The sequence below is a fragment of the Tamandua tetradactyla genome, chromosome 2, assembly GCF_023851605.1.
Source record: "Tamandua tetradactyla isolate mTamTet1 chromosome 2, mTamTet1.pri, whole genome shotgun sequence".
In the NCBI taxonomy this organism is placed as follows: Eukaryota; Metazoa; Chordata; class Mammalia; order Pilosa; family Myrmecophagidae; genus Tamandua; species Tamandua tetradactyla.
In genome coordinates this window covers 82,192,191-82,219,192 of record NC_135328.1, presented here as the reverse complement: position 1 = coordinate 82,219,192, position 27,002 = coordinate 82,192,191, and the positions used below count along the sequence as shown (strand labels likewise).

At 38.7% G+C, this 27,002-nt stretch overlaps 1 protein-coding gene across 3 annotated transcripts in view; it reads right to left on the bottom strand.

The window, feature by feature from the left end:
* TTC39B (tetratricopeptide repeat domain 39B) overlaps positions 1–27,002 on the bottom strand; it is a 310,342-nt gene that overhangs the window by 176,619 nt on the left and 106,721 nt on the right. The gene's annotated exons all lie outside the window — the stretch shown is intronic.

The window sequence follows — 27,002 nt, the reverse complement described above, 5'->3', positions numbered from 1 at the left end:
ATAAAGGATTGTCCTCCTAAATAATAGTTTGGATATTTAACAGTGAGCAGAGTTACAGCAGCTTACATAATACAGAAAATTTATGACTTCCTGATGAAAGGTCAGAGTTGGAAGACAAGCCAACGAGTTTGAGTGGCACAGATCTTCAGGGTCAGCTAGAAGCCCAGGTTCTTTCTATTTTGTTGTTTTTTCCAGGGGTTGCTCTCATTCACGTGGTCAAGGCTGGCTCCATCACTACCATATCCACAGTTTGGCCTGCAGGACAGGGAAGGAGAAATTGGAGAGCAAGCAGTATCCTAGTATAGAACCCACAAGTTGGACACATCAGTTCTCAGATTCCATTAACCATTATTTAGTCTCATGCAAGGGAAAATGAAAAATGTTGTCTTTAGCTGGACAGCGATAAGCCCAGCCAAATTCAGAGAGTTGTATAACTAAAGGGGAGAAGGGGGAAATGAATATTGGGGGACAATTTGCAATTTTGACTATTTATATTCCAAAAATTACTACTAATAATTGTTGACCATGCCCAATGTGCCAGAAACTTCATCTATGTTATCTGATGTACACTGTGTATCTCACAGTTTTGATCATCATTTTATATATAAGGAAATTTATGCTTAGCTGAAGTTGCCACTCATATCTCCATTCTCCTCTTTTTCCTTAACCCAACTATTAACTAGGTACAAGTTGCCAAAAAGAAAGATTTGCATTTCTCAGGTTCATTTTCCCATTTGGTTGGTGAGCAGAACCAAACTAAAATCTAGCCAATGTTATGTAAACATAAGCATTTTATGGCAGATTCTGGATATCTCCTTAAAAGGTAATTGGCCTTTACACTTTGCCCCTTTCTCCAGTCTATTAGAATGTAGACGTAATTGCTGAAACTCATGCAACTTTCTTACTGTACAAGGTTGCACACTAACAACATTGGACTAACAATATAGAAAGAGCCAAGGTCTCTGATGACTGCGTAGCTGCCATGTCAACCCCCGACTGCTGCCTCTGGGTTCCCTTTATGTCATAGAGAAATAAATCTCCATCTCATTTAAACCTCTGTTTATATGGGTTTTTCTGTTGCTTGCAGATGAATGCTGGCCAATATATAAAATATAGATGATAATTTGCCCAAAGTCACCCAGCTAGTAAGTGATGAGACTGGAAATGAAGCACAATGCCAGGGACTGCGGCCACTGTGCCATCTCTCTGCTAGGCTATGCTACATCCTTGCCATCCTAACACCAAATTGAGAAAGATCTGACCACTTCCTACTCAGAACTAGGAGTAGTGTTTTCTCTGTTCCAGGCTCTAGGGATTGTCTTATTTTTCTCAAAGCAGAGAAGACATGAGTATCTCCTTTTCTCCTTCCTACTTTCCAAAACTTCTACCCTTTGTGAAATTTACCTTCTTTTCTTTCCCTGAAATAAAAATGACATCATATATTCTTTGAATAACCATACTCCAAATTAATAGGCTGCCTCTTGTTCCAAAGCCAACTAGGATTCACTTAAGATCTAAGATGCATATTTTTTCTAACAATAAAGAATATAAATTTTAGGCCATTTTTTCTCTAATCTTATTTTTATTCTGTTTGCTTTGATAAGGTTTTATCTCTAACCCAATTATCCCTAGACTTAAAATGAATTTAACTTCTGTCCTCACTTGCTAGCTGCCAGAATACCAGAAACGGAATGGCTTTTAACAAGGGGAATTTAATAAATTGCTAGTTTAAAGTTCTAAGGCTGAGAAAATGTCCCAATTAAAGCAAGTCTATAGAAATGTCCAATCTAAAGTATCCATGGAAAGATACCTTGGTTCAAGAAGGCCGGTGAAGTTCAGGGTTTCTCAAGTGAGAAGGCACATGGCGAACACAGGGTTTCTCTCTCAGCTGGAAGGGCACATGGTGAGCATAGCATCATTTGCTAGCTTTCTCTCCTGGCTTCCTGTTTCATGAAGCTCTGCGGGAGGCATTTTCCTTCTTCATCTCCAAAGGTTGCTGGCTCGTGGACTCTCTGCTTCATGGTGCTGCCGCATTCTCTGCTCTCTCCGAATCTCCATTCTCCAAAATGTTTCCTCTTTTATGGTCCAGAAATTTATCAAGACCCACCCAAATGGGTGGAAATGGGTGGAGACATGTCATCACCTAATCCAGCTTAACAACCATTCTTGATTAAATCACATCTTCAGGGAGATGATCTGATTACAGTTTCAAACATACAGTATCAAGTAGGGATTATTCTGCCTTTACAAAATGGGATTTTGATTAAAACGTGGCTTTTCTAGGGTCCATACATCCTTTCAAACCAACACAACCTCCAATTAACTTATATTTATGTTCCTCAGTGGTTCTCATTTATCTTCCTAATGACAATTTTAAAAATCTACATTAATAAAAAAGCTAAATTAGAAGATAAGAGATGTGATGATTATAGAAACAAAATCAGATGATTTTATATTAAGGAAGAAAGCCGGATTAGTGAAATGGTATCTGCTTTTTGTTCCCCATAAAATGGACAGATACCATCTTTCAGATTTTTGCAGTATAAAATAGAACTTGAATAACTTGATATTTGTCCTACTTCCTTAAATTGACACCTTGAGCCAGGCTCTAATTACATAAAACTCTTAAAGCAAAGATATCTGGCCTTATCTTGAATGGAAGAATATGAAATTTTACAATAGAGAGACTAGCTCATTATAATCCCTTTTTCTATGCATCTCTAGTGCAGCATTTTTGCAGCCAGTAGAAGGAAGGACATACTAATTATTTTTGAAGCTTCTATTTAATATGACTATTGAGGGGGAAAAAAAGAAAAAAAGAAACCTGCCATAGCTAGTAACCTTACCTGCCCCAGGCAAAACTGAGAAACCTGGGAATTTTTCCTCTCCAGCTCTCTTCCCCACCACAGAGCTGTCTGTGTGCTTCAACACACTTTAATACCCCATTAACCTCACTACCACACTGCCTCTCCCAAACTCAGGGATTATCTTTTTTTTTAATATTTTATTGAGATATCTTCACACACGTACAGTCCATATATGGTATGCAATCGGCAGCTCACAATATCATCACATAGCTGTGTATTCATCACCATGATCATTTTTAGGATTTACATCACTCCAGAAAAAGAGATAAAAACAAAAAAGAGAAAACTCAAATATCCCATCCCTCTTACCCCTCCATCTCATTGACCACTAGTATTTCAATCTACTCAATTTATTTTACCCTTATCCCCCCTATTATGTATTTTTTTATCCATTTATTTGGGTGGGGGGGAGTGATGGTACATGGTCCGAGAATTGAACCCCAGTCTCCCACATGGAAGGCGAGCATTCTGTCACTGAACAACCCATGTACCCCATATTTTTGGGGGTGCATACCCTGGATAAAAGGAGTAACAGACACAGGTTTTCACAATCACATTGTAAAAGCTTTATCAAGGCTACTGGAGCACAGCTCAAAAGTTTCAGGTACTTCCCTCCAGGCACTGCAATATACCATAAGCTAAAAAGGGATATCTATATAATGCATAAGAATAACCTTCATGATAATCTCTTGACTCTGTTTGAAATCTCTTAGCTACCGAAGCTTTATTTTGTCTCATTTCTCTCTTCCCCCTTTTGGTGAAGAATACTTTGTCAATCCTACGATATCAGTTCCTGGCTCATTCCAGTTCTACCCCATGTTGTCAGGGAGATTTACACCCCTGGGAGTCATGTCCCACATAGAGGAGAGGGCAGTGAGTTCACCTGCCAAGTTGACTTACAGAGAGTGGCCACATCTGCGCAACAAAAGAGGTTCTCTGAGGGTGACTCAGCATAAATATAAGTAGGCTTAGCTTCTCCTTTGTGGGAATAAATTTCACAAGGTCAAACCCCAAGATTGAGGGCTCAGCCTATTGATTTGATTGTCCCCACTGCTTGCTAGAGTATCAGGAATTCTCCAAATGGAGAAGTTGAATATTTCCTCCTTTCTCCCCATTCCCCTAAGGGAATTTTGCAAAAACTTCCTTTTTTTCCCCTTCCAAACAGATTTTTTTTTAATTAGAGAAGTTGTAGGCTTACAGAAAAATCATGCATAAAATACACACAATACAGAGTTCCTATATATCCCCATCATCAACCTGGCACAATGTGGCACATCTGCTACAATTTAGGGAAGAACATTTTTATAATTCTACTTTGATCATATACCATCATTTATAATAGGATTCACTGTTTATGGTATACAGCCCCCTGTTTCTTTTTAAAATGTCTATCCTGGTAACATAAATGCAAACTAAAATGCCCCCCGTTCTAGTTTGCTAGCTGCCGGAATGCCTTATACTAGAAATGGAATGGCTTTTTAAAAGGGGAATTTAATAAGTTGCTTGTTTAGAGTTCTAAGACTGAGAAAATGTCCGAATTAAAGCAAGTTTATAAAACTGTTCAAGTTAAGGCACCCAGTAAAAGATACCTTGGTTCAAGAAGGCCGATAAAGTTCTGGTTTTTCTGTCAAGTGGAAAGGCACATGGCCAACATGGTCAGAGTTTCTCTATCATCTGGAGATGCACACGGCAAACACAGAATCTGCTAGCTTCCCCTCCAGGCTTCCTGCTTTATGAAACTCCCTGGGAGGCATTTCCCTTCTTTATCTCCGAAAGTCGCTGGCTAGTGGACTCTCCACTTCACGGTTCATCAGCATTCTTCTGTGGCTTTCTCATCGTTCTCAAAAGGCATTCTCTCCAAAAAAAGTCTCCTCTTTTATAGGATCCCAGTAAACTAATCAAAACTCACATAGAATGGGTGGAGACAGGTCTCCATCTAATCAATTTTAATACCCACAATTCATTGAGTCACATCCCCTTGAAGATAACTTAATTAAGTTTCCAATCTGTAGTGCTGAGTAGGGGTTAGAAGAAACTGTTGCTCCCACAAAATGGGATTAGGATTAAGACATGGCTTTTCTAGGGTACATAAATCCTTTCAAACCAGTACACCCGTTTTAATCACATTCACTATATAATTCAGTGCTATTAATTACATCCACGATGTTGTGCATCCATCACAGCATCCATCACCAAACCTTTACAATCAAACCGGATAGAAACGCTATACAATTTAAATATTAACTCTCCGATCCCTACCCCAGCCAGGCCCCTAGGAAATTATTTTCTGGAATATGACTGTATGGGTTTGCTTATTCTAATTGTTTCATAACAGTGAAATCATACAGTATTTGCCCTTTTGTGTCTCGTTTATTTCACTCAACATTATGTCTTTGTGGTTCATTTTTGTTGTCACAAGTATTAGAACTTCATTCCTTCCCACTGCTGACTAATAGTCCACTGTATGTATATACCACATATTTTTATCCTTTCATCTGTTGATGGAAACTTGGGTTGCTTCCATTTTTTGACAGTAGTGAATAATGCTCTATGAACATTGGTGTGAAAATATCTATTTGAGAGCTTCTGATTCTTTTGGTCGTATACCTAGAAGTGGGATTTACCAGGTCATATGGGTATTCTATTTTTAACTTTCCGAGGAACTGCTAAACTATTTTCCACAATGGCTGCACTCTATTACACTTCCACAGGCAATGAATGAGTATTTCTCTTCCTCTACATCCTCTCCAACACTTGTAATTTTCTGGGTTTTTTTTTTTATTGTATAATATAACATATATGAAAAGCAAAGAAAGAAAAAGCCATCATTTTCAAAGCACTCTTCAACAAGTAGTTACAGGACAGATCACAGAGTTTGTCATGGGCTTCCATACCATCATCTCAGATTTTTCCTTCTAGCTACACCAGAATATAGGATGCTAGAAGGAATAAATATTTTTTCAATCATCACAATCAATTTTTTTTCTTTTCTGTGTGAAAAAAATATGTACAAAAAAGCAATAAATTTCAAAGCACAGCACAACAATTAGTTGTAGAACAGATTTCAGAGTTTGGCATGGTTGTAATTCCACAATTTTAGGTTTTTACTTCTAGCTGTTCTAAGATACTGGTGCCTAAAAGAAATATCAATTTAACGATTCAGCAAACATATTCATTTGTTAAACCCTACCTTCTATGTATAAATCCACCATCACCTTTGATCATAGCATATTTAGGCTATGGCCATTCTAACTCTTTCATGTTGGAAGGGGCTGTCAGTAATATGGGGTAAGAAGATGGAACTATCTGATGTTCTGGAGAGACTGGGCCCTGTAGGTTTCAGAACTTATCTGGTTCAGGGACCCATCTGGAAGTTGTAGTGTTCTAGTTTGCTAGCTGCCGGAATGCAACACACCAGAGACAGATTGGCTTTTAATAAAAGGGGATTTATTTTGTTAGTTCTTCAGAGGAAAGGCAGCTAACTTTCCACTGAGGTTCTTTCTTACGTGGAAGGCACAGGATGGTCTCTGCTGGTCTTCTCTCCAGGCCCCTGGATTCTGACAACTTTCCCCGGGGTGACTTCTTTCTGCATCTCCAAAAGCCTGGGCTGAGCTGCAAGTGCTGAGATGAGGAATGCCGAGCTGCTTAGCTGTGCTACGTTGTGCTCTCTCATTTAAGCACCAGCCAATTAAGTCAAACATCATTCATCGCAGCAGACACACCTCCTAGCTGACTGCAGATATAATTAGCAACAGATGAGGTTCACATACCATAGGCTTATGTACGCAGCAACAAAACTAGGTATGCTCACCTGGCCAAGTTGACAACTGAATCTAACTAACACATGTAGGTTTCTGGAAAGTTACACTAGTACATAGAGCCTTTGTAGAATCTTATTTATTGCCTAGGTATTCTTTAGGATTGGCTGGAATGGTTTTGTAGGAGTTTGGCAAGTTATGATAGGTAGCAATGTCTAACTGAAGCATGTGTAAGAGTAACCTCTAGTGTAGCCTCTTGACTCTATTTGAACTCTCTCTGCCACTGATATTTTGTTAGTTATGCTTCTTTCCCCCCTTTTGGCTAGGATGGAATTGTTGATCCCACAGTGCCATGGCTGGACTCATCCCTGGGAGTCATCTCCTTCGCTGCCATGAAGAATTTTACCCCTGGATGTCATGTCCCACGTAGTGGGGAGGGCAATGATTTTACTTGCAGAGTTGGAATTAGGGAGAGTGAGGCCACATCTGAGCAACAAAAGAGGTCCTCCAGAAGTAGCTTCTCCACTACCTACATAAGCTTCACAAGAGTAAGCCTTGAGATCAAAGGCTTGGTTTATTGATTTGGGTATCCCTAATGTTTCACACAGTATCAGGGGATTCCCTGATGGTAAAGTTTAATAGTTCCATATTTTTTTCTCCCATCCCTCAAGGGACTTTGCTAATACTTTTTCATTATCTGCTTAATATGTTCTAGGATATATCCAGGGATTACATTAAACTGTACAGGATTAAAGCTCCTCATTCTTATTCTGAGCTCCCTGTGTTTCAGTAGTTGAAATGAGCTATCCAGACAAGTTGAGTTAGACTACATGCTACAGAAAATTTAGATTCCAGACAAAGTAAACCTTTCTTCCTTTGGTCTCAAAGAGTATGTGTGCTTGTAAGATATAGACAATGTCTTCCTTACCCCTATATTCTGAATACCTTAATTCAGATCTGACCAGTTGTGTTCTTTTTTCCAAATACCAGGTTATAGATATATAAACTCCAGAAAATATAATTACCACTCTGGACTAAATGTGTCTGCTAGATTACAATCTAGGCCTCTGTTTTCTTTTTTTTTTTTTTCATTTTAAATTATTTAATATAAAATATAATAAAATTTACAATAGTATCCAGAAACATTAAATACCTAAGAATAAATCTAACAAAAGGTATATACTATTGCTATGGAGAAAACAATAAAATTAAATTGAGAGAAATTAGTGATGACCTAAATAAATAGTGGGATATACCGTGTAAATGGTTTAGAAGAGTAAGCATTGTAAAGGTGAAAATTCTTCCCAAATTGATTTAAATCCCAATCACATTTCAATGTGTATTTTTTATGAAAGGTGGTAATCAGACTAAAAATTTTACTGTGAACTGCAAAGGGCCAAGAATAGTAAAAAATTTTTTGAAAATGAGCAGAGAACTTATTCCACCAGCTATCGAGGTTTATTGTAAAACTGTTGTCATTAAGACAGTGTGGTATTGTGAAGTGAGAGAGAAATTGAACAGTGAAATTGAACAGACAAAAAGTGGCACTGCCAACCTGTGGGGAAAGGGTGTTCTTTTCAATTAATTATGTTTAGTCAACTGGATATCCATATAAAAAAAGGTACTTTGATACCTACTTCACAACACGCAGAGAAAACTAATTGCATGTTCATTATAGATCTAGATGTGAATGATTAAATAATAGGGCTTCTAAAATATATGTCTATTCTTGAGCATGGAATACACAAAGTTTTCTTAAACAATTAATACAAAAATCACCAACTATAAAGGAAAATGATGAATCAGACTATACCAAAAGTTATGGATTCCAATTCCACAAACAATATTATTAAGAGAATAGATAAACTACTAAGTAGAAGATATTTGCAATACATATTTATGACAAAGGAGTTGTATCCAGAATATACTAAAAACTCTAGAAATCAATAATCATAACAGAAAACCTTATTTAAAAATTTGTATCGGTTGTTCAGTCTTCTGGTACTGTGGATTGGATTTTGTTATTACTTTAAAGATTTCCTTCTTTCATTCCATGGAAATCTTTTTCTTTCTGCTATCTTTTCTTTTTTAATTTTTTTATTAATCAAAAAAAAGAAAAGAAATTAACACAACATTTAGAAATCATTCCATTCTACAAATGCACTCAGTAATTCTTAGTATCATCACATAGATGTATGATCATCATTTCTTAGTACATTTGCATCGCTTTAGGAAAAGAACTAGCAAAACAGCAGAAAAAGATATAGAATGTTAATATAGAGAAGAGAATTAAAATAATAATACTAATAATATATATATATATAAAAAGGAAAAAGAAAAAAAACAAAAACAAAAGATACAAACACACAAACAAATAAACAAAAAACCATATTTCAGGTGCAGCTTCATTCAGTGTTCCAACCTAGTTATATTACACTTAGGTATTATTGTGCTGTTCATTTTTGAGTTTTTGTATCTAGTCCTGTTGCACAGTCTGTATCCCTTCAGCTCCAATTACCCATTATCTTACCCTGTTTCTAACTCCTGCTGGTCTCTGTTACCAATGATATATTCCAAGCTGATTCTCGAATGTCAGTTCACATCAGTGGGACCTTACAGTATTTGTCCTTTAGTTTTGGGCTAGACTCACTCAGCATAATGTTCTCTAGGTCCATCCATGTTATTACATGCTTCATAAGTTTAGTCTGTCTTAAAGCTGCATAATATTCCATCGTAGGTATACGCCACAGTTTGTTTAGCCACTCGTCTGTTGATGAACATTTTGGCTGTTTCCATTTCTTTGCAATTGTAGATAATGCTGCCATAAACATTGGTGTGCAAATGTCCGTCTGTGTCTTTGCCCTTAAGTCCCTTGAGTAGATACCTAGCAGTGGTATTGCTGGGTCGTAATCCATTCTGCCATTCTATGTCTTTTGATTGGGAAATTCAGTCCATTAACTTTTAGTATTATTACTGTTTGGATAATATTTTCCTCTACCATTTTGGCTTTTGTATTATATATATCATATCTGATTTTCCTTCTTTCTACACTTTACTCCATGCCTCTCTCTTCTGTCTTTTCGTATCTGACTCTAGTGCTCCCTTTAGTATTTCTTGCAGAGCTGGTCTCTTGGTCACAAATTCTCTCAGTGACTTTTTGTCTATAAATGTTTTAATTTCTCCTTCATTTTTGAAGGACAATTTTGCTGGATATAGGAGTCTTGGTTGGCAGTTTTTCTCTTTTAGTAATTTAAATATATCATCCCACTGTCTTCTAGCTTCCATGGTTTCTGCTGAGAAATCTACACATAGTCTTATTGGGTTTCCCTTGTATGTGACAGATTGTTTTTCTCTTGCTGCTTTCAAGATCCTCTCTTTCTCTTTGACCTCTGACATTCTAACTAGTAAGTGTCTTGGAGAACGCCTATTTGGGTCTATTCTCTTTGGGGTGCGCTGCACTTCTTGGATCTGCAAATTTAGGTCTTTCATAAGAGTTGGGAAATTTTCAGTGATAATTTCTTCCATTAGTTTTTCTCCTCCTTTTCCCTTCTCTTCTCCTTCTGGGACACCCACAACACGTATATTTGTGCGCTTCATATTGTCATTCAGTTCCCTGATCCCCTGCTCAAGTTTTTCCATTCTTTTCCCTATAGTTTCTGTTTCTTTTTGGAATTCAGATGTTCCATCCTCCAGTTCACTAATTGTAGCTTCTGTCTCTTTAGATCTACCATTGTAGGTATCCATTGTTTTTTCCATTTTTTCTTCTTTGTCCTTCACTCCCATAAGTTCTGTGATTTGTTTTTTCAGATTTTCTATTTCTTCTTTTTGTTCAGCCCATGTCTTCTTCATGTCCTCCCTCAATTTATTGATTTGGTTTTTGAAGACTTCTTCCATTTCTGTTCGTATATTCAGCATTAGTTGTCTCAGCTCCTGTATCTCATTTGAACTATTGGTTTGTTCCTTTGACTGGGCCATATCTTCAATTTTCCGAGCATCATCCATTATTTTCTGCTGGTGTCTGGGCATTTGATCAGATTTCCCTGGGTGTGGGACCCAGCTGGTTGAAAGGTTTTTCTGTGAAATCTCTGGGCTCTGTTTTTCTTTTCCTGCCCAGTAGGTGGCGCTCGTGGCGCTAGTCTGTCTGCACGGCAGTCGGCCCGGGAAACCGTGCGTGGAGGCAGGGGTCGCTGGCCGCAGCAGCTTGGGAGAGTGCCGGTCCTAATTGCCCAGCTGGCCCGAAACGCCAAGCGTGACGGGAGGGCCCCGCTATCCAACGTTCCCAGTCAGACCGGGGAGCCACGTGCGTGGAGGGGACCCCAGTCGCCAGCCGCCCCGGCGGGAAAACGCGCGCCCCTCGGGTATCTCACCGCAGCGCAGCGGATTCTCCCTGCCCGTTCAGCTGTTCCAGAATGGGGTACGCTGTCTTTTTGGTCTCTGTCGTGACTCCGGGAGCTGTTTCGTATTGTTTCTGTTTCTTTAGTTGCTTTTCTGGAGGAGGAACTAAGACCCGCGCGTCTTACTAAGCCGCCATCTTCTCCGGAAGTCCGGCCTCTGTTTTCTTATAAGCATTTTCTAAATGAGACCATACAATAATTGTTCTTTTGTTTCAGGCTTATTTTACCTTTACCTTACCAAATGTCCCACAGTTTCATTCACATCATTGCATGCCTCATGACTTCGTTCCTTTTTGTAGTAGCGCAATAGTTGATCATATGTATACACCATTGTTTGCCAATCTACTTCTCAATCAGTGCATCCTTCAGCCACCTGCATTCTTTGGGCATCATATATAATGCCCAAAGTCCACAGTTCATCAACACTTTCAAATTCAGATAATTACATTGTTCCCAAGAGAAAGATAACCAATAAATACACCCTCACCAAATAGGAATTCTAACCCTCCCTTTAACTCTTGTCCCTCCCCCCACACCATTATTTACCCCTGCCATTGCTGTGGTATTGCTGATGTTTTCCTGTTAAACATAGCCCATAGCATGCCATAGCAGTTTTCCCTCTGTACCCTGAACTTAAACACTTTTTGTACATGAATCATACATTTGAAAGAATTCTTGCAAGAACTTATTTATATTTCTAGTGTTACTCAGTGGGACATATAGGTCTACACAACCCCTTTCAATCTTGTTCATCCTCAATATGGTAATATTACTTATAGGCCCACTAGAGAACCACCTTCACTTCTATCTATTCCTTTAAATTTGAGTTCAACCTCATTAGCTGACTATTCACACATCTCTAGCTTCTACGTATCTCCAAGTCCCCTATATTCTGTATTATAAGCCTCTGATCTTACCTTTACCATGGTCACAAAAGTGGAGTTATACTGTATCCATCCTTTTGTGTCTGGCTTATTTCACTCAGCGTTATGTCCTCAAGGCTCATCCATCCTGTCATGTGCTTCAGTACATCATTTTATCCTACTGCTGCATAATATTTCATCATATGTATATACCACATTTTGTTAACCCACTTGTCTGTTGGTGAGTATTTGGATTGTTTCCATCTTTTGGTGATTGTGAATAATGCTGCTATGAGCATCGGTGTGCAAATGCTGTTTGTGTCACTGTTTTCAGTTCTTATGGGTATATACCAAGTAGTGCTATTGCTGGGTCATAGGGCAAATTGATATTTAATTTCCTAAGCAACACTCAAATGTCTTCCATAGCGCTGTACCATTATAAATTCCCACCTAGCAGTGCATAAGTTTCCCAGTTTCTCCACATCCTCTCAAACAAACAGTTTCCTGTTTGTTTAATAGCAGCCATTCTTATAGATGTGAGGTGCTATCTCATTGTAGTCTTGATCTGCATTTCCCTTATAGCTAATGAAAATGAGCATCTCTTCATGTGCTTTTGACCTACCTGTATTTGCTCTTCAGAAAAATGCCTATTCATATCTTTAGCCCATTTCACAACTGAGTTATTTATTCTTTTATTGTTGAGTTGTATGATTTCTTTATATATATACAGGATATCAAACCTTTGTTCAATGTGTGATTTCCAAATATGTTCTCCCATCGAGTTGGCTGCCTCTTCACCTTTTTTTTTTTTTCACATGGGCAGGCACCGGGAATTGAACCTGGGTCCTCTGGCATGGCAGGCAAGCATTTCTTGCCTGCTGAGCCACTGTGGCCCTCCCCTCTTCACCGTTTGACAAAGTCTTTTCTTGCTGTACTTTAGGTGTATAGTTTAGGAAGCTACCTCCTATTACTAGGTCTTGAAGCTGTTTCCTTACATTTTCTTCTAGAAGCTTTAGGATGTTATTTATTATATTAAGGTGTTTGATCCACTTTGAGTTAATTTTTATATAGGGTGCTCTTTCATTCTTTTGGCCGTTGATATCCAGTTCTCCCATGCTACTTTATTGAAAAGACTATTTAGTCCCAGTTCAGTAGATTTGTGGGCCTTGTCAAAAATTAGTTGATCTTCCTGGTTCCTGCCTATGCAAAAAAAAAATTAGTTAACATAGATTTGGTGGTTGATTTCTGCACTCTCAATTAGACTCCATTGGTCAATACTTCTATCTTTGTGCCAGTACCATGCTGTTTTGACCACTGTGATTTTACAATAAGTTTTAAAGTCAGGAAGTGTTAATCCTCCCACTTTTTTCTTATTTTTTAGGATGCTTTTAGCTATCAGAATCTCTTTCCCTTCCAGATGAATTTGGTAACTAACTTTTCCAAGTCTTCAAAGTAGGTCGTTGGAATTTTTATTGCTACTGCGTTGAATCTGTAGATCAATTTGGGTAGAACTGACATCTTCACTATGTTTAACCTTCCAATCTATGAGCAGATAATGTCTTTCCACCTATTTAGATCTTCTTTGATTTTTTTTTAGCAGTGTTGTGTAGACGTCTGTTTACAAGTCCTTTACATCAGTAGTTAAGTTCATTACTAAGTACTTGATTCTTTTAGTTGCTATTTTGAATGAAATTTTTCCTTAGGTGATTCCTCAATTAGATCATTTGGTTTTTTATAGAAATATTATTGATTTTTACACATTAATTTTACATCCTGCCACCTTGCTGAGTTTGTTTATTAGCTCGAGTAACTTTGTTGTTGATTTCTCAGGATTTGCCAAGTATAGTATCGTGTCATCTCCAAATAATGAAAGTTTTACTTCTTCCTTTCCAATTTGAATACCTTCTATTTCTTTTTCTTGCCTAATTGCTCTAGCTCGAACTTCTAGGACAATGTTGCACAACTGTGGTGACAGAGAGCATCCTTGTCTCATTCCTGATCTTAGAGGGAAAGCTTTCAGTCTCTCTCCATTGAGTATGATGCTGGCTATTGGTTTTTCATATATGCCCTTTATCATATTGAGGAAGTTATCTTTGATTCCTGTCTTTTGAAGCATTTTTATCAGAAAAGGATGTTGAATATTGTTGAATGCTTTTTCATCATCAATCGAGATGATCATGTGATTTTTCCCTTTTGACTTGTTAATGTGCTGTATTACATTAATTGATTTTTTGTGTGTTGAACCATCCTTGCATTCCTGGTATAAACCCCACTGTCATGGTGTATAATTCTTTTAATGTGTTGTTGAATTCAATTTGCTAGTATTTTCTTGAGAGTTTTGGCCTCTATGTTCATTAGGGAGTTTGGCCTGTAATTTTCCCTTCTTATAGCATCTTTACTGCTTTTGGTATTAAAATGATGTTAGCTTCATAAAATGAATTAGGCGGTGTTCCTTTTTCCTTAATTTTTTGGAAAGGTTTGAACAAGATTGGTGTTAGTTCTTTTTGGAATGTGTGATAAAATTCTCTTGTGAAGCCATCTGGCCTTTGGCTTTTCTTCATAGGAAGATTTTTGATGACTGATTGAATCTCTTTACTTGTGATTGGCTTATTGAGATATTCTATCTCTTCTTGAGTCAGTATAGGTTGTTTGTGTGTTTCCAGGAATTTGTCCACTTTATATAAATTGTCTAATTTGTTGTCATATAGTTGTTCATAGTGTCCTCTTATGATTTCTTTCATTTCTTCAGGGTCTATGGTAACACACACCTTCTCATTTCTGATTTTGTTTATTTATATCCTCTCTCAAAGAACCAACTTTTGTTTTATTGATTTTTTCTCTTGTTCTTTTGTTCTTCCATTCTTTTAACTCTACTTTAGTCTTTGTTATTTCTCTTCTTCTATTTGCTTTGGGGTTAGTTTGCTGTTCTTTCTCAAGTTCCTCCAGGTGAGCAGTTGGTCCTCGATTTTTGCTCTTTCTTTTTTTTTTTTTTTTTATTATTTAAAAAAATTTTTTATTAATTAAAAAAAATTACAAGAAACAACATTCCCAACACATACACTCAGCAATTCACAATATCATCACAAATTGCATATTCATCATTGTTCTAGTTTGCTAGCTGCTGGAATGCAACACATCAGAGATGATTAGCTTTTAATGAAAGGGGATTTATTTTGTTAGTTCTTCAGAGGAAAGGCAGCTAACTTTCCACTGAGGTTCTTTCCTACGTGGAAGGCACAGGATGGTCTCTGCTGGTCTTCTCTCCAGGCCTTTGGGTTCCAACAACTTTCCTCAGGGTGATTTCTTTCTCCGTCTCCAAAGGCTTGGACTGAGCTGCAAGTGCTGAGATGAGGAATGCCAAGCTGCTTATCTGTGCTACATTGTGTTCTCTCATTTAAGCACCAGCCAATTAAGTCAAATGTCACTCATTGCAGCAGACACACCTCCTAGCCGACTGCAGATGTAATTAGCAGCAGATGAGGTTCAGGTACCATTGGCTTGTGTCCACAGCAACAGAACTAGGTGTGCTCACCTGGCGAAGTTGACAACTGAATCTAACTAACACAATCATCATGATCATTTCCCAGAACATTAGCATCAATTCAGAAAAAGTGATAAAAAGACAACAGAAAAATATAACAAACAGAAAAAAAAAATGTTTACAGGCCATACCCCTTACTGATCCCTTTCTTTGATCACTAGCATTTCAAACAAAATCTATTTTAACATTTGTTCCCCCTATTATTTATTTTTATTACATATGTTCCTCTCATCTGTTGACAAGGTAGATAAAAGGAGCATCAGACACAAGGTTTTCACAATCACAGAGTCACATTGTGAAAGCTATATCATTATATAATCATCATCAAGAAACATGGCTACTGGAACTCAGCTCTACATTTTCAGGCAGTTCCCTCCAGCCTCTCCATTACATCTTGGATAACAAGGTGATATCTACTTAATGCATAAGAATAACCTCCAGGATAACCTCACGACTCTGTTTGGAATCTCTCAGCCATTGACACTTTGTCTCATTTCACTCTTCCCCCTTTTGGTCGAGAAGGTTTTCTCAATCCCTTGATGCTGGGTCTCAGCTCATTCTAGAGTTTTTCTCAATCCCTTGATGCTGAATCTCAGCTCATTCTGGGATTTCTGTCCCATGCTGCCAGGAAGATCCACACCCCCGGTAGTCATGTCCCACGTAGACAGGGGGAGGGTGGTGAGTCTGCTTGCTGAGGTTCTCTTGGGGGTGACTCTTAGGCTTAATTTTAAGAAGGCTTGACCTATCCCCTGTGGGGTTAAGTTTCTTATGAACAAATCCCAAGACTTGGGACTCAGCCTATAGCTTTGGTTGTCCACACTGCTTGTGAGAATATCAAGAATTCAACTTGGGGAAGTTGAGTTTTCCCCCGTTCTCACCATTCCCTGAAGGGGTCTTTGCAAATACTTTTCCACTCACTGATCAAATCACTCTGTGATTCATCAGGGCATTACTTGGACAAACCAACATAATCTCATGTCCTATACAAAGTTCCATGTACTTAAGGTATTCAATCAACTATCTACATGAGTTATATTAGGAGATGCACTAGTCAAAGTATAGATTTGTACCAAATAAACATTTTTTGCTTTAGTCTCACACATTAGTTGACATTTTTAAATATTAATTACCATCTATTTTCAGCACACTGCAGTAATGACATTCTTTTGTTCTTCCTCATGCAAAAGCATTTTTAAAATTTGTACATTTAGTCACTATCATTATACACTCTAGGCATTCCTAGATTATACCATCTCAATCTTTATCGTCTATCTTTCTTTGTGATTTCATTTATGCCCCAGCCCTCCTCACTGTATCATTCTCATATGCAGCTTCATTCAGTGTTTTAACATAATTGTATTACAGTTAGGTAATATTGTGCTGTCCATTTCTGAGTTTTTATATTCAGTCCTGTTGCACAATCTATATCCCTTCAGCTCCAATTACCCAATTTCTTACCCTATTTCTATCTCCTGATGCTCTCTGTTACCAAGGAAATATTCCAAGTTTATTCACTAATGTCAGTTCATATCAGTGAGACCATACAGTATTTGTCCTTTTGTTTCTGGCTAATCACACCCAGCATAATGTCCTTAAGGTCCATTCATGTTGTTACATACTTCATAACTTTATTCTGTCTTACAGCTGCATAATATTCCATCTTATGTAAATGTCACAGTTTGTTTAGCCAACTGTCTATTGATGGACATTTTGGCTGTTTCCATCTCTTGATAATTGTTAATAATGCTGCTATAAACATTGGTGTGTAAATGTCCGTTTGTGTCCTTGTCCTCGTGTCCTTTGAGTACAGACAGCATGTAGATGGGTCCTGTTTTTTAATCCATTCTGCCAGACTATGTCTTTTGATTGGAGAGTTTAAGCCATTAACATTCAGTGTTATTACTGCATGGGTAGTACTTTCTTCTACTATTTTGCCTTCTGGATTTTATATGTCATATCTAATTTTCCTTCTTTTTACTTTTACTCATAGTCTTCCTTTCTACACTCTTCTCCACACCTCTCTCTTCTGTCTTCGTATCTGTGTGCAGTGTTCCCTTTAGTATTTCTTGCAGAGCTGGTCTCTTGGTCACAAATTCTCTCAGTGATTTTTTGTCTGAAAATTTTAATTTCTCCCTCATTTTTGAAGGACAGTTTTGCTGGATATAGAATTCTTGGTTGGCAGTTTTTCTCTTTTAATAATTTAAATATATTATCCCACTGTCTTCTCGCCTCCATGGCTTCTGCTGAGAGATCTGTGCATAGTCTTATTGGGCTTCCCTTGTATGTGATGGCTTGCTTTTCTCTTGCTGCTTTCAAGATCCTCTCTTTCTCTTTGACCTCTGACATTCTGATTATTAAATGTCTTGGAATATGTCTATTTGGATCTATTCTCTTTGGGGTACGCTGCACTTCTTTTTTTTTTAATTTTTTTTATTAATCAAAAAAAAGAAAAGAAATTAACGCAACATTTAGAAATCATTCCATTCTACAAATGCACTCAGTAATTCTTAGTATCATCACATAGATGTATGATCATCATTTCTTAGTACATTTGCATCGCTTTAGGAAAAGAACTAGCAAAACAGCAGAAAAAGATATAGAATGTTAATATAGAGAAGAGAATTAAAATAATAATACTAATAATATATATATATATAAAAAGGAAAAAGAAAAAAAACAAAAACAAAAGATACAAACACACAAACAAATAAACAAAAAACCATATTTCAGGTGCAGCTTCATTCAGTGTTCCAACCTAGTTATATTACACTTAGGTATTATTGTGCTGTTCATTTTTGAGTTTTTGTATCTAGTCCTGTTGCACAGTCTGTATCCCTTCAGCTCCAATTACCCATTATCTTACCCTGTTTCTAACTCCTGCTGGTCTCTGTTACCAATGATATATTCCAAGCTGATTCTCGAATGTCAGTTCACATCAGTGGGACCTTACAGTATTTGTCCTTTAGTTTTGGGCTAGACTCACTCAGCATAATGTTCTCTAGGTCCATCCATGTTATTACATGCTTCATAAGTTTAGTCTGTCTTAAAGCTGCATAATATTCCATCGTAGGTATACGCCACAGTTTGTTTAGCCACTCGTCTGTTGATGAACATTTTGGCTGTTTCCATTTCTTTGCAATTGTAGATAATGCTGCCATAAACATTGGTGTGCAAATGTCCGTCTGTGTCTTTGCCCTTAAGTCCCTTGAGTAGATACCTAGCAGTGGTATTGCTGGGTCGTAATCCATTCTGCCATTCTATGTCTTTTGATTGGGAAATTCAGTCCATTAACTTTTAGTATTATTACTGTTTGGATAATATTTTCCTCTACCATTTTGGCTTTTGTATTATATATATCATATCTGATTTTCCTTCTTTCTACACTTTACTCCATGCCTCTCTCTTCTGTCTTTTCGTATCTGACTCTAGTGCTCCCTTTAGTATTTCTTGCAGAGCTGGTCTCTTGGTCACAAATTCTCTCAGTGACTTTTTGTCTATAAATGTTTTAATTTCTCCTTCATTTTTGAAGGACAATTTTGCTGGATATAGGAGTCTTGGTTGGCAGTTTTTCTCTTTTAGTAATTTAAATATATCATCCCACTGTCTTCTAGCTTCCATGGTTTCTGCTGAGAAATCTACACATAGTCTTATTGGGTTTCCCTTGTATGTGACAGATTGTTTTTCTCTTGCTGCTTTCAAGATCCTCTCTTTCTCTTTGACCTCTGACATTCTAACTAGTAAGTGTCTTGGAGAACGCCTATTTGGGTCTATTCTCTTTGGGGTGCGCTGCACTTCTTGGATCTGCAAATTTAGGTCTTTCACAAGAGTTGGGAAATTTTCAGTGATAATTTCTTCCATTAGTTTTTCTCCTCCTTTTCCCTTCTCTTCTCCTTCTGGGACGCCCACAACACGTATATTTGTGCGCTTCATATTGTCATTCAGTTCCCTGATCCCCTGCTCAAGTTTTTCCATTCTTTTCCCTATAGTTTCTGTTTCTTTTTGGAATTCAGATGTTCCATCCTCCAGTTCACTAATTGTAGCTTCTGTCTCTTTAGATCTACCATTGTAGGTATCCATTGTTTTTTCCATTTTTTCTTCTTTGTCCTTCACTCCCATAAGTTCTGTGATTTGTTTTTTCAGATTTTCTATTTCTTCTTTTTGTTCAGCCCATGTCTTCTTCATGTCCTCCCTCAATTTATTGATTTGGTTTTTGAAGACTTCTTCCATTTCTGTTCGTATATTCAGCATTAGTTGTCTCAGCTCCTGTATCTCATTTGAACTATTGGTTTGTTCCTTTGACTGGGCCATATCTTCAATTTTCCGAGCGTCATCCATTATTTTCTGCTGGTGTCTGGGCATTTGATCAGATTTCCCTGGGTGTGGGACCCAGCTGGTTGAAAGGTTTTTCTGTGAAATCTCTGGGCTCTGTTTTTCTTTTCCTGCCCAGTAGGTGGCGCTCGTGGCGCTCGTCTGTCTGCACGGCAGTCAGCCCGGGAAACCGCGCGTGAAGGCGGGGGTCGCTGGCCGCCGCGGCTTGGGAGAGTGCCGGTCCTAATTGCCCAGCTGGCCCGAAACGCCAAGCGTGACGGGAGGGCCCCGCTATCCAACGTTCCCAGTCAGACCGGGGAGCCACGTGCGTGGAGGGGACCCCTGTCGCCAGCCGCCCCGGCCGGGAAAACGCGCGCCCCTCGAGTATCTCACCACAGCGGATTCTCCCTGCCTGTTCAGCTGTTCCAGAGTGGGGTACGCTGTCTTTTTGGTCTCTGTCGTGACTCCGGGAGCTGTTTCGTATTGTTTCTGTTTCTTTAGTTGCTTTTCTGGAGGAGGAACTAAGACCCGCGCGTCTTACTAAGCCGCCATCTTCTCCGGAACTCTTTCTTTTTTTAATATGGGCATTTAGGGCAATGCATTTTCCCCTCAGTACAACCTTTGCCATATCCCATAAGTTCTGATATGTTATATCCTCATTTTCATTCATCTCCAGATAGCTACTGATTTCTCTAGCAATTTATTCTTTGACCCACTGGTTCTTTAAGAGTGTGTTATTTAATCACCATATATTTGTGAAAGTTCTTGTTCTTTGCTGGTTATTGAGATCCAGCTTCATCCCATTGTGATCAGAGAAAGTGCTTTGAATAATTTCAGTATTTTTAAGTTTATAAAGACCTTTTTTATGTCCCAGCATATGATCTGTCCTGGAGAATGTTCCATGAACACTAGAGAAGAATGCATATCCTGGTGTTTGGAGTCTACATGTGCTAGGTCTAATTCATTTATTAAGTTGTTTAACCTCTCTATTCCATGTAGACTTCTGTCTGGTTGTTCAATCTATACAGGAGAGAGGTGTATTGAAGTCTCCTACTATTACAGTTGAAACATCTATCGCTCCTTTCTCTGTTGCCAATTTCTGTCTCATGTACTTTGGAGATCCTTGATTGGGAGCATAAACATTTATGATTGGTATTTCTTCTTGGTGAATTGTCCCTTTTATTAATATATACTGTCCTTCTTTGGCTTTTATGATATCTTTACATTTAAAGTCTATTTTATCTAATATTAGATTAGGTACTCCTGATCACTTTTGGTTGCCATTTGCATGGAACATCTTTTTCCATACTTTTACTTTCAATCTATTTGTATCTTTATGTCTAAGATGAGTCTCTTTTAAGCAGCATATAGCTGGATTATATTTCTTAATCCATTCTGCAAATCTGTATCTTTTAATTGGTAAGTTTGGTCCATTCACATCCAAAGTTATTACTGAAAAGGTTTTTCATGAATCCACCATCTTATCTTTTGGATTTATTTGTCAGATCTATATATTCTTTTCCCTCTTTCTTTTTTCATCCTTTAAGTTAACCTTACTGGTACTCTTCCATTCTATGCCCTTCTCCAGACCTCCCTCTCCTGTCTTCTTTCTTCTTCTTCTTCTTTTTTTTTTTTTCCAGACAGCAGAACTCCCTTTAGTATTTCTTGTAGGGCTGGTCTCTTGTTAATAAATTCTTTCAGAATTTGTCTGTGAAAAGTTTAATCCCTCTGTCAGTTTTGAAGGACAATTTGGCTAGGTACATAATTCTTGGCGGAAGTCTTTTTCTTTCTGGTCTTAAATATATCACACCACTGCCTTCTTGCCTCCATAGTGCCAGTTGAGTTGACTAAGTTCAGACTGAGTTACCCTTGTATGTTGCTTTCAGGATTTTCTGTTTCTCTTCAACATTTGACAGACTGACCAGTATGTGTCTTGGGGAAGGCTTGTTTGGATTTATTCTATTTGGAGTTCATTGAGCTTCATTCACTTGCATATTTATGTCCTTTGTAAAGGTTGGTGTCCTATTATATCCTCAAGTAATCTTCTTAGCCCTTTACTCTTCTCTACTCCTTCTGGGACACCAATGATTACTATATTGTGTGCTTTGTTTTGTCCATCACTTCCCTGAGATCCAACTCAAATTTTTCTGTCTTTTTTGCCATTTGTTGTTTTGAGTGTTCGAAATCAGGTGTCCTATCCTCTAGTTATTCTTTCTTCTGCCTCTTCAAATCTGCTGTTGTGTGTCTCTAGTATGTTTTTATGTGGTCTACAGCATTTTTAATCTTTGTGATATCTGCTATTTTTCTCTTTATTCTTTCAATTTAGCTTTATGCTCTTCTAGTGTCTTCTTGATCTCCTTTACGTAATTAGCCATCCCAGTTATTTTATTTAGTAGAGTTATATGAACATCTTTGATTAGTTCCAATATCTGTGTTTCCTAGTGTGTTTTAATTTGGTCATTTGGCTGGGCTATATCTGTCTGCACTGTGATATGCTTAATGATCTTCTGCTGTCTTCACAGCATGTAAATATCTTGATTGGTTTACTTTGGAAGTTGATTTTATTCAGTAGTCTTTACATTTGCTGGATGGATGTGGAGAAGAGTGCCAGGCATGGGGAGGGGAAAAACAGTGTGGTGATATATTGCAGCGCAGGTTTAGGAACAGGTTATGGATGCTATGCTAGTGTCTGTGAGGGTGGGCACCCAGCCGTGGGGAGGATGTGGCTGTGTGGGTGCATGCATCTGGGGGCAGGGCCCTGGTGCACACTGGTCTGGGTCATGGGGCCCTTGTGCACCTGTGCAGAGCTCAGGGCAGCAGGTCAGTGTTGTACCTGTGTGTGTTGGAGGTGTATGTGTCCAGGTTGCACAGGTCAGTGCTTGGGGGGCATGACTGGGTTTGTGCACATGCACAGATCTGGGAGGTCTGTAAACTTATGTACACATGGGCAGAGCTCAGGGAAGGTGGGTGGGTTGGAGGTGCACAACTGTATGGGCTGGGGGCGAGTGTAGCCTGGGTATGGAGGTAAAAACCCATAGCCTTTATGTACTGGCAACCACCTGCAGGGTGCAGGGACTGGGGAGGGGGAGGCTTGGGAGGGGTGGGGTAAGACTGTACTTTTGCAGGAGAAGTGGGTTGGGCTGGGCAGGCGTGCACGTGCTTGGGGGGTTGTGGGGTAGGTACACACAGCGAGGGAAGGTGGGTGACAGTGTTCAGATGCGTGGGATGAGTCGTGAGTCACCAGGCTGCACTGGTGAGGGTAGCCTGTTCAAGGAACGCGGCTTGGCTTACTTCCTGGTTCCCATCTCCCCTTCTGTGCACTCCTATGGGCTCCAGGCTTCCACATTAGGCTCCAGTTCTCTGTGTCTCAGTTACTCAGCTTTTGCAACCAGGGCCACCCTATGTGGTGCAGAAGACTCTCCCAGGTCACTTACACCCTGGGATCACCATCTCAGTCGCCCTCCCATCCCTTCTCTAGCTGTTCCTTGGAACAGGGTTGAACTTCATCTATCCTATTCTGCCAATACTACAAATACTTCTTTATTTACTGCCAAAATTACTCTGGAATATTTCAGGGCATCACACTAACCTGGACAAACCAACAAGATGTCACACCTTATTCAATATTCCATGTACTTATGATGTTCAATTAAATTTACACAGGGTTTATCTTAACTCATGATTTACTCCTCTATATTCATGCATCTAGCAAACATCTAATGTAGTCTACTGTGAGCAAGGCACCATGCTTGCTCAGCAGTTTTAAATATGGATAATACATGGGGACCTGTACTGGGGCAATTTGTTTATTAGTGACAAGTAATAAATAATTTCCATACAAGACAGATCCATGTTTTGTGGGCCTGAGACTTATAAAGACTTGGGGGCCCTCTGTGCCAATTTTAAAATATGTTCCCCCCCAAAAGCCATGTTGTAACCCTGATTCAATCTTGTGGGCGCAGCCATTACTTTTATTCCTGATTCAGTATTGTATGTAGAAGCTTGTGATTACATTACTTCCACAAGATGTGGCATGCCCAAATGGAGGTGTGACTTTTGATTAAATGGAGATTTGACTCCACCTTTTCCAGGTGAGTCTTGATTAGCTTACTGGAGTCCTTTAAAAGAGGAAACATTTTAGGAAAAGGCTGAAACCTCAGAACTGACAGAGAAAGAGCCGACAGAAACTTCAGAGCAGAGCTGACACTGAAGCCAACACGTAAAGAATATCTGGAGATAGATATTTGGAGATGCTTGGATCCCAACAGACATCACCATGAGATGTTAAGCAGGCCAGAATCTGAGAGAGCCAAGGGAAGCCAAGAGATGAAGGCCAGCCCCAGAGAAGCAAAGTGAGAAACTCCCACAGGAACAGAGGCAACAGAGCCCAGGAGCAAGGGACCAGCAGATGCCAGCCATGTGACTTCCCAGCTGACAGAGGTGTACTTTCTGGTTCCAACCTACCTTTCCTTCCCACTTAGAACACTCTGCAATTCTCAGCAACTTTAAACCTCATTAATGTCCTGGTATTAATGTTAATCTGCCTCTGGGTCCAGAACCTTGTAAATTCTGTCAGAAGTTGGTGCAAAGTAAAAAGGGAGCTTGAAGAAGACATGGCTTTGCTTTAGATGCAGAAAGCTTCCTAGAACAGTTAATGCTTAAGAAAAGTCAAGGAAGAAAAGGTGGAGTTGTGGATAAAAAAAAAAAAAAATGGTAGAGGTGTTTGAATTTCTGCCCAGTTGAGAAATTTCAGAGTTTAAGATGCTCCACCCTGTCCCCATTCTGAAACACTATCTTGTTGTATTCCTCCCAGATTGGTTGTTCCTTCCATATTAAAAATGACACATTCTTTTATCTTTTAGACCTCTTTTTCCAATTGGTTTCAATATTTTTGGTTTACTATCCACTCTTAAAGGCCAAGAGACTAAAACTCCAAAAACCAGAGTTCATTAATACCCAGGATGAAAAAAATGAATCTCTGAAGGCAAAGTCCTATTCAAGACATGCTCTAACCTTCAGAGGTGAACATCTCTTATAAAAGGGGCTTAGATTTTGGTATAGTCCATGTGGTCATGGAGACAGAAGTCTGAAGCTCTCCAACAGATGAACTATGTTCAATCTTTATTCTCTTTCTCTCCTCAAACAATAGAGTCTCTTACCCACCTGCCCCTATCCAACCTCAAAAGTTCTGCCTAGACCTCTTTCTCATTCCATGCTCTGCTTTCTCCCCAAATGGCTATATCCACTACCCTTGTAAAGTGTCATCTGTAAGTGTGGGGTTCCCAATGCAACTTCTCTGCCAAGATCTCCACCCCAGCCCAATCCTGTATCTCCACCTGCCAGCTCCACATCTCCTCCCAGACTTTGCATGGGCATGTCATACTTAGCTGGTGCCCAGCAGAACACATCATCTCCTCCTGTGTTCCCCAACTCAGTTCTCCCAGTCAAACTGCTAGAAAATTGAGTCATTTTTTACTCATCCCCATATGTAAACAATCGCTGAGTTCTATTATCTCACCTTAGTAATACCTCTCTTCCCCATCCACCCAGGATTGTAACATTTTGCCACTTCTCATTTCAGCTGATCTCGCAGACTCCAATTTATTCACTCATCAATGAATGCTGAGCATTAAGGAAGCAGCATGGCACAGAGTAAGCAATCAGGTTCTGGGCCTCAATTCAAACAGAATCTTGGCTCCATGGATTTACGACTTCTAACAAGTCACTTCATCAAGTTAAATCTCTGCTTCTTCATATACAAAATGAAGAAAATTATAACTCATAAAGTTGTTATAAGGAACTTATAAAATAATTTGTGCAATATGTCCAGTACACCAAAGTGATTAATACATTTTACCTCTTATCATTATTCCTATCAGAGTTATCATCTAAAAATATAGATTTGCTCATGGTGCTAAACATTACTGGTTGTCTTAGTCTTCCAGGCTGCTATGACAAATACAACCCAATCGGTTGGGTAAACACAGCCACTTATTAGTTCACAGTTCCTGAAGCTGGAGGGCCAACATCAAGGCATTGGCAGGCCATGCATTCTCGTCAAAGTCCATGGTGCTCTTGTGCTGGCTTCCTGCAGTCCTTGGGGTTCCTTTGCTTGCACCTCTGCCTCCTGCCACTTGGAGCTCTCTCTGCCATGTCTGCTCTTCCAGTTCCTCCTGACTCCTGGCTTCTCCCTCCTCCCTGGGGCTTTCTCTGACTCTGGCTTCCAATTTCTTCTCTTTATAAGACCTCCAAAATTTGGATTAAGGCCCATCCTGATTCAGTTAGCCATACCTTAACTAAAAAATAACATCTTACAAATGGTTTCACACCCACAGGAATGTGGAATTAAAAAAAAAAAAATGAAGAACTTGTTTTTGTTGGAATCACATGATCCAATCTACCACACTAGTAAGCAGCTATATCTGGTTCTTCTCTCCTTTGAGGTATGTGAAATGCCTCACTTCCTAGTCACCTGTCAGTTAATGGGGCCCTGTGACCAGCTCTAGTAAATGAGCTAAACTATACATGATTAGGTGTGTGCCATGCAATAAACCCTTTTGTAAATGATGGGCTATAGTTGTTAATACAGTTATAAATTTACCACACCAATGCAGGGTGTTATTATTAGGGAGGTATATGGGGAAAAATACATCCTAATGTGAACTGTGGGCTATAGTTGATAGTACAATTATAATATTCTTTCATCAATTGTAACAAAGGTACCACACTAATACAAAGTCTTAATAATGGGGAGGGGTTGTATGGGAATGCTGTATTTTCTACATGATTTTTCTGTAAATCTACAACTCTGAAATCAAGCCACTGCTACAGAAGAAGAATGAATGGACAGTAGGATGTTCCCTGTAGGTATTAATTCTTATAGATATCCCTATAGATATTAGTTGACAATATGGCAACTCTGGTGAATTATGTAACCAGTTAAACAACTATGAAAAAGTCCTAATGATAAAATCCCACCATGCTAACTACCTTGAAAGTACCAGTTTCCTTCTGAACATGTTGGAAGGTTCAAAATAACATATTTTCAAACACTTTCATCTATATACCATTCTCATCATTTATTATGCTCATCTTTTATAGACTTCTATAATTATATTGGAAAATAATTTCAAGAATCACAGCATATTACAGACTTCTTAGTCGAAGTTATTGTGACTTTAACTCACTTTTACATTACTTGTGTTAACAAGTGTAAGTGAAATCTGAAAGGAAAAAATACAACAATATATCCGGTTTTCCGTGCTTTTTTG